At 47.0% G+C, this 8,604-nt stretch overlaps 1 pseudogene; it reads left to right on the top strand.

Annotated features, from left to right (window-relative positions):
* Positions 1–1,549: 1,549 nt before the first annotated feature.
* Positions 1,550–1,751, top strand: LOC140430287 (U2 spliceosomal RNA; annotated as a pseudogene).
* Positions 1,752–8,604: the final 6,853 nt, after the last annotated feature.

Below are 8,604 nucleotides of genomic sequence, written 5' to 3'. Positions count from 1 at the left end.
ACCTCTGGTTTACAGGATCTGCATGTAATTCCTGGAGCCTCTGGACACCATGTGCTATTAAAGACTCCATCGATATAAAGAAACAGTGCCGCACCTCTGCCACGTCCTTGCAGATCTGGAGCCACTTAAAGGAAGAGGGCACCCACTCTCTGTGGCCATGAAGGCAACGACATTCCTGAATTTCTTCACCGCCAACTCATTCCAGAGCTCATATGGTGATATCTGTGGAATATCTGGAACATCAGGCCGCAACAGCATCCGAGAGGTCAGGGATGCTCTGTATTCTCTGGCTTCATCCACTTTGACCTCGGCCAAGATGCAGTATTTGCCACCATCGCCAGGGTGACTCAGGTCCGGGGGGCATAGATGGAACACAGGTGTCCTTGAGAGCACTGTGGCATCAAGGAGTGCCCTTCATCAATCATAAGGGGTTTCACTCCCTGAACGTCCAACTAGTCTGCAACCAGCAGATGGACATCCCTTCCTTGGGCATGTGCATGACTGCTCCATACTGGGGTTTTCGCAAATTGCCAGAGTCTTCGAGGTCCACCCCAAGTTACCATGATAGCTCGAGGGGGATTAGGGTTAACGGTTGCAGTCATTGCTGATGACTCCAGTGCGAAGGCCCGAGATCAAAGTAGAGTCCCATTATAATGAGGGAAATGGTAGACGGTGTGGGTGATAGCTGTGAGACCTCTTCGGAGTCCTCCTCAGAGATCACCTCTGAGGTGCTGTTGAACACTGCAGGAGGGGCTCTGCTATTGGGTGGCCTGGCCTCATCGGATGGTAATCCTGGAAGACAAAGAACATCATTTCAGTGAATGGGAAAGACAGGGCATGTACAGTTAACAACTCATTTCAGCTAGGACATCTGGATGGAGGTTCAGTGGAACCTCACTTCTATGGAACAGGCCAAACTCGCTGTCAGCGATGGCTCACTCCTCGCCCTCCCTTCAAGCTCCATAGCCCTTTCTTCATAGAGACTGAGGACCTCCCCCCATCACCACCGTCCTCTCCCTCTCCCTTTTATTATGAGGCTCTTTCTCCTGCCGGGACACAATCATGGATTTGCCTGGTAACACCAGTAACACAAATCTAACAAGACAAAGTAGGATGCAATATGCCCAGCAACAGGTAGAAATCTGCCTGGCAACAGCAGCAGCCAGTATTCACAAGGCCCAATGATATGCGTCTTTCCCAGTAATGAGATTAGAAGGCATCTAGATAGAATCAGATGGGAATCGCCTATTACTAGAAACTGTTTAGCTAGACAATTGAGAGATCAGTGAGATACAGACATGGTAATTTCTAGAGTCAAGGAATGTGAGAGGGGCAGAGATCAAAGGGGACAGTGGTATAATTGCCAGCACCCTCAAATGTAAGGCAGGCTAGTTTACATCTAACCGCTGAAAGGGCCAGTTTTACATCTAACAGTATCTAGGTCTTAGAGCTAAGGCAGTGCAGCAAGCTTCGTAAAGGCTGTTTAAATACCTTTGCTGGACCAGGAAAATACATTTCCCAGACTTGATCGTCAACCCTGTATTGTGTGATCGCTTCTCGGCCTTTTGGCTAAGATCAAGTGTCTGTAGATTGAACCTTTGGGTTCAGATCTGGTATGTCTCTCTTGTGAGGACCATGAATTTGATTCAATTTGAATTAGTTTTTTGGAGCAGGCGAGGAGCTGGATTAGGGGTTCGCCCCTGACCCATACTCTGAGCCCTGGCTTAGTAACTCAGAAAAGGAAAAATTAAAAAACATTTTTTTTTAAAAACCTGTATTGTGTGCTAATTATAAACTGAATTTGACTTACAGATTGATTTAATTTTGGATGTTGTTTAGGGAAAGGGGAAGTCTTAAGGAGTTCAGGGACCATAGATATATTTTGTTACAATTGATACATTCTACATAAACTGTTTGTTCAGTAATTCATATACTTAATTGTCTTCAAGTAGTGTAGTCCTGTTCGTGTGTATTTGCCTTTTCTTTAATTTAATAAATATTCATTAATAATTGTTGCATGTCAACTGGGCTGCTTATTCTCAATGGGTTTCAGTTGACTCCTTACACCATTTCAAAATCAAAACTATACACCCCCACGAATCGGTGTTCCCAGTTGGGATACCTTCACAAATAACATCAGCGTAATTTGTGACAACGCAAAGAGGATATTGTAAGTCGGGTCCAGAGCAACTGTTATCTGTGGGCACCACGCTGAGACTCTAAGGGATTGTGGTGAGGAGTTCCGGGGGGTTCTGGCGGTAGATGAGGAGTTCTGGGTGGCTGCGAGGTAGCATCCAGAATTTGAAACTGTCAATCATCTCCACCTCGGCCCCATTGATGCTGACAGGGGTGTGTATGATATTTTGTTTCCTGAAGTCAATGACCAGCTCTTTAGTTTTGCTGACATTGTGAGGGAGATTGTTGTCATTACACCACTCCACTAGGTTCTCTATCTCCTCCTGTATTATGACTCATCATTGTTCGAGATCCGACCCACTAAGATCATGTTGTCAGCAAACCTATAGATGGAGTTGGAGCCAAATTTTGCCACGCAGTCCTGTGTGTATATGGAGTATAGTAGGTGGCTAAATACGTAGCCTTGTGGGGCCCCGGTATTGAGGACTATGTGGAGGAGGTGTTATCCTTACTGATTGTGGTCTATGGGTCAGAAAGTCGAGGATCCAGTTGCAGGGGGAGGCGCCAAGACCTAGGTTTTGGAACTTTGATACGAGTTTGGCTGGAATTATGGTGTTGAAGGCGGAGCTGTAGTCAATAAATAGGATTCTGATTTAGGAGTTCTTGTTGTTGAGATGCTCCATGGATGAGTGTAGGGCCAGAGAGATGGCGTCTGTTGTGGACTGATTGCGGCGGTATGCGAATTGCATTGGATCTGGGCATTCTGGAAGTATGGAGTTGATGTGCCTCATGACCAACCTCTCGAAGAACTTCATTACGACTGAAGTCAGGGACACCGGACGGTAGTCATTGAGGCACATTGCCTGGTTCTTCTTTGGCACCAGTATGATGGCTGTTTTCTTGAAGAAGGTGGGGACCTTGGAACGGAGTAGGGGCAGGTTGAAGATGTCCGCGAACACATCTGCCAGCTGGTCCGCGCAGGATCTGAGTGCACGACCAGAGACCCTGCCCGGACACCTCATCTTTCGAGGGTTCACTTTCAAGAAGGCAAATCTGACTTCGGAAGCTGTGATGGTGGGTATGGGTGTGTCCGGGGTTGCTGGGACAGTTGACAGCGGTTTGATGGTTTCCTGTTCGAACCGAGCATAGAATGCATTGAGTTCATCGGAGAGGGATGCACTGCTGCCGGAGATTCTGCTCGGCTTTGCTTTGTCGCCCGTTATGTTGTTTAAGCCTTGCCAAAACCGACACTAGTCTGTGACTCTAGCTTGGTCTGATATTGTGTCTTGGCAGCCCTGATGACTTTGCGGAGGACATAACTGGATTTCTTGTATAGGTCAGGGTCACCTGTCTTGAACGCCTCAGACCCCATTAGTGAACAAAAAGCTGCCCAGAACGAAGTCGGGCTTTACCTGGGAGACCTGCCGAACATCTAGCTATTGAATGCAATTGTGTCCTCATTCCAATTCATGCACAAGCACACCTTGCAGTGGGAATTCAAACTGATTGCTAACTCAGAATTGAAAGATTTATATTAGGTGGGGCCATCATAATAATAATCTTTATTGTCACAAGTAGGCTTACATTAACACTGCAATGAAGTTACTGTAAAAAGCCCCTGGTCGCCACACTCCCGCGCCTGTTCGGGTACACAGAGGGAGAATTCAGAATGTCTAAATTACCTAACAGTGCATCTTTCTGGACTTATGGGAGGAAACCGGAGCACCCGGAGGAAACTCACGCAGACACGGGGACAACATGCAGACTCCGTACAGTCAGGGACCCAAGTGCTGTGAAGCCATAGTGCTAACCACTATGCTACCATGCTGCTCCATGAGTTTTACCAGAGATGTGGATATCGATGAAAAGGTCACCATCTTAACCTGCTGCAGCCCATATGGTGTAGCCACACCCTCAGTGCTGATGGATGGGGATTTTCAGCATTTTGATCCAGCAACAGTAAATAGTCAGGTGGCAAATCTTCCCTCTGCAGCTTTGAAAATCATTAAACTGCCTTTCAGCATGTCAAGTTGTAGTTGAAAGTCTTCCCTCTGATGTGTTGGAACCCTTTGATGTCTGTCCCAGCATGTCAATATCAATGATTTGTCAGATGAAGGTAAAAGTGTTCCCTTTGATGTGTTGGAAATCTTTGAAGTGCATTTTTCACAATCAATTTCATTCCCCTTTAACATTTTCTAGCCTCTAGGCATATGTTGATTACATTCAATCTCATTGTCCATTACCTTTTACAGGCCTCTTGATTGACAGGTCTGACAGATCCAGGCTATTTTAAAGAAAGGTTTAGCTTTGTTTGTTTTTATATTCTACAGAGTCCATTAACTCTGAAGTGCTTCCTCTTTTGAGAAGACGTTCTTTCTAACCAGTTTTATTAAAAAGGCTGTTTCTTTGTTCTGAAGTGCTTCCTGTTATATTACATTTAGTAATATCTCGTTACTCATTTGCTTACTGCCAGAATGGTCATATGCTTGATATTCAGTGAAATTCAAAGTCTTCAAATAAAGCAAATACTGTTTATTGAGTAACAATTATAAATTAACTATGAGTTCATTCACTCTTCAATAACTATAACTGTAGATTGCATGTATAAGATTAAATAGATATATAATGATTAACTACAGCTACACACTAAGCTATCTCTCTCTAACTCTGTTCACTAATCACTCCTGATACGAAGAGGCCGGGAACTCTCTGAGTGTACCTTATATGCATATATGTGGTGCTGCCATCTAGTGGTTATCTATCACTTGCTTATGGATGTTTACCCTTTACATACATTTAGATATACAGATCACTACATCCCCCTTTTTGTTTCACACATTTTCTGTACTATGAAGAAAATTGTATAACAAATTAACATAGAGAATGATTTGTATATCTGTACAAACATAATTGCTGACTATACACAGTGGAGTAATATTTAAAATTCCAATAGTCAGAAGTTCAGTCTGTTTTTGTCTCCTTGTCTCCTTCTCAATTGTTGAAGTGGTGAGTCTGAAAGCTTGATAGTTTTTGTACATCATCAGGTTTCTTGTTATGAAGTAGATTATTTTGATAAAGTGATTCATCAAAACTTAAGGTTGGAAAAATTGGTTGTCGAAGCCTAATTTTCTGCAAAGCTCGTCTATTGTGTCGAAAGATTGCTCCATCGGCAGATTTGACGATGTAGGATCATTGTGCTACTTGCCTAATGATAGTAGCTGGAGCAGACCATCCTCCTTCTGGATTCTTCATTCTGACAATGCTGTCTTTTGTCAGTGGGTCCAGTTGAACTGTATATCGGTCATAGTACATTTGTTGTTTTGAACGTTGTTCAGTGATTTCCTTGAGAACTGGTAGATGAGGGGCTGGTTTAGCACAGGGCTAAAGAGTTGGCTTTTAAAGCAGACCAAGGCAGGCCAGCAGCACGGTTCAATTCCCGTACCAGCCTCCCCGAACAGGCACCGGAATGTGGTGACTAGAGGCTTTTCACCGTAACTTCATTTGAAGCCTACTTGTGACAATAAGCGATTTTCATTTCATTTAATTTCATCAGGATTTTGAAATCTGATCGCTGGTAATGTGGTTCTAATATCTCTGTTGAATAGCATTTGTACTGGTGAAAGTCCTGAAACTAATGGAGTTGCTCCTTATGATAATAAAGCTAATGGGCAGCACGGTAGCATAGTGATTAGCACTATGGCTCCACAGCGTCAGAGTTCCAGGTTTGATTCCCGCTTGGGTAACTGTCTGTGTGGAGTCTGCACGCCCTCCCCGTGTCTGCGTGGGTTTCCTCCGGGTGCTCCGATTTCCTTCCCTGCGAAACCTGCGTCCTCCACGAGCACGCTAACAACCGGTACTCCCATATCAAGGCGGCAGAGATGGCGCGGCAAGGCCCCCACGATGTGGAGCGGGTGCAGGCCATAAAACAGCTCCACTGGTCTGCCAGCCCCTCGACTACAATGGCAATGTCATTGCTGCCAGTGGCTCATGCCAGCTTGCGGTATCCCATCGTTTTTCAGAAGCAACCCTGCGTTTTGAAATTATAGGAATCCACAGAGCTTCCCTGCTTAGTGCTCGGGCCTGCAAAATCCTGAATCTTGTGCAGCGGGTTCACACCATGTCGTCCGCAGAGGCAATGGCCTCGCCAGATGTCAACTTCCAAGCCCAATTAGATGACATCATGGCACAATACCACAGCGTCTTCGAAGGTATGGGTACACTACCTTACCGATACAAGATACTGCTGAAGCCGAATGCCACACCTGTGGTTCATGCACCGCGTCGGGTGCCGGCACCCCTTAAGGACCGCCTCAAGCAGCAGCTGCGAGACCTCCAGGACTAGGGCGTCATTTCTCAGGTCACTGAACCCACGGACTGGGTTAGCTCCATGGTCTGTGTCAAAAAACCATCAGGGGAACTTCGCATTTGTATCGACCCCAAAGATTTGAACCGTGACAGCATGAAGGAACACTACCCTATACCTAAGCGAGAAGAGCTCACCAGCTAAATGGCTCACGCCAAGCTTTTCACGAAGCTGGATGCCTCCAAGGGGTTTTGGCAAATACAGCTGGACGTGACCAGTCGAAAGTTGTGTACATTTAACACCCCGTTTGGTCGCTACTGTTACAACCGGATGCCCTTTGGCATCATCTCCGCCTCGGAGGCGTTCCACCGAATAATGGAGCAAATGATGGACGGCATCGAGGGGGTGCGAGTGTACGTCGATGATATTATTGTCTGGTCCACAACTCCTCAGGAGCACATCGATCGCCTCAAGCGAGTGTTCCACAGGATCCACGAGCATGGCCTCCGACTCAATAGAGCCAAATGCTCGTTCGGTCAAGCAGAAATAAAGTTCCTTGGCGACCATATTTCGCAGTCTGGTATGCAGCCAGATGCGGACAAGGTGTTGCCGATCAACGCCATGAAGACCCCGGAGGACAAGAAGGCGGTCCTTCGCTTCCTAGGGAAGTTTATCCCCAACCTTGCATCACACACCATAGCTCTCCGCAATCTTGTCAAAAAAACTACGGACTTCCAGTGGCTCCCCGCTCATGAGCAAGTGTGGTGTGAGCTCAGGGCGAAACTCACCAAGGCCCCGGTACTGGCGTTTTTCGACTCCGCCAAGGAGACAAAGATCTCCACCGACGCGAGCCAGGCTGGCATTGGGGCAGTACTCCTCCAGCGGGATGAATCCTCCTCCTGGGTCCCAGTCGCATATGCCTCTAGAGCCATGACACCTACTGAGCAACGATATGCTCAGATTGAAAAAGAATGCCTGGGCCTCCTCACAGGGATTGACAAATTCCATGATTACGTGTATGGACTTCCCAAATTCACGGTTGAGACAGACCACAGGCCATTGGTTCACATCATCCAAAAAGACCTCAATGATATGACGCCACGGCTACAACATATCCTCCTCAAACTCCGCCGCTACGATTTCGACCTGGTCTACACCCTGGGCCAAGAGATCATTGTGGCCGACGCACTCGCTAGATCCATCACCACGCCGTGTGAGCAGTTGGACTTTGTCTGTCAGATAGATGCTCAGGTGAAGTTTTGTGTATCCAACTTTCCGGCCACTGATGAAAGGGTCGTGCAAATTCATCAGGAGACGGCCAGGGATCCTTTACTTCAGCCGGTAATGCAACATCTCACGGAAGGTTGGCAAAAGGGGCAGTGCCCCCAGTTTTATAATGTAAAGGACGATCTAGCAGTAGTGGACGGCATATTAATGAAGCTGGACAGGATAGTAATCCCATAGAGCATGCAAGAGCTGGTCCTCGGCCAAATCCACGAGGGTCACCTGGGGGTCGAAAAGTGTCGCCGTCGAGCCCGAGAGGCAGTACATTGGCCTGGCATCAGTCAGGATATCGCCAACACGGTCCTCAATTGCCCAAGGTGTCAAAGGTTTCAGCCGGCTCAGCCCAAAGAGCTCTTCAGCCGCATGAACTGGTGTCCTCCCCATGGTCCAAAGTTGGTATTGACCTCTTTCATGCAAAGGGCCGAGACTATGTCCTCCTTGTGGACTACTTTTCCAACTACCCCGAGGTGGTACGACTGACTGACCTCACATCAGCAACAGTCATCAAGGCATGCAAAGAGACTTTTGCCCGTCATGGCATTCCACTTACAGTTATGACTGATAATGGCCCTTGTTTCAGTCAGGAGTGGACGGATTTTGCCCGGCTGTACAATTTTACGCACGTCACTTCAAGCCCCCACTACCCCCAGTCGAATGGGAAGGCTGAAAAGGGGGTCCACAATGTTAAAAGACTGTTGTGCAAAACTGCTGACTCGGGTTCGGATTTTAACCTGGCGCTGTTAGCCTACAGGGTGACTCCTTTGTCTGCTGGCCTGTCCCCAGCACCGCTGCTAATGAACCGCACACTACGGATGACGGTGCCAGCTATCCACATCCCGGACCTTGACAATTTTCCGGTCCTGCAGAGAATGCAAGTCCCG

The sequence above is a fragment of the Scyliorhinus torazame genome, chromosome 1, assembly GCF_047496885.1.
Source record: "Scyliorhinus torazame isolate Kashiwa2021f chromosome 1, sScyTor2.1, whole genome shotgun sequence".
NCBI classification, from domain to species: domain Eukaryota; kingdom Metazoa; phylum Chordata; class Chondrichthyes; order Carcharhiniformes; family Scyliorhinidae; genus Scyliorhinus; species Scyliorhinus torazame.
Note: the sequence above shows the minus strand (reverse complement) of the source record. Positions and strands in the feature narration are given on the sequence as shown.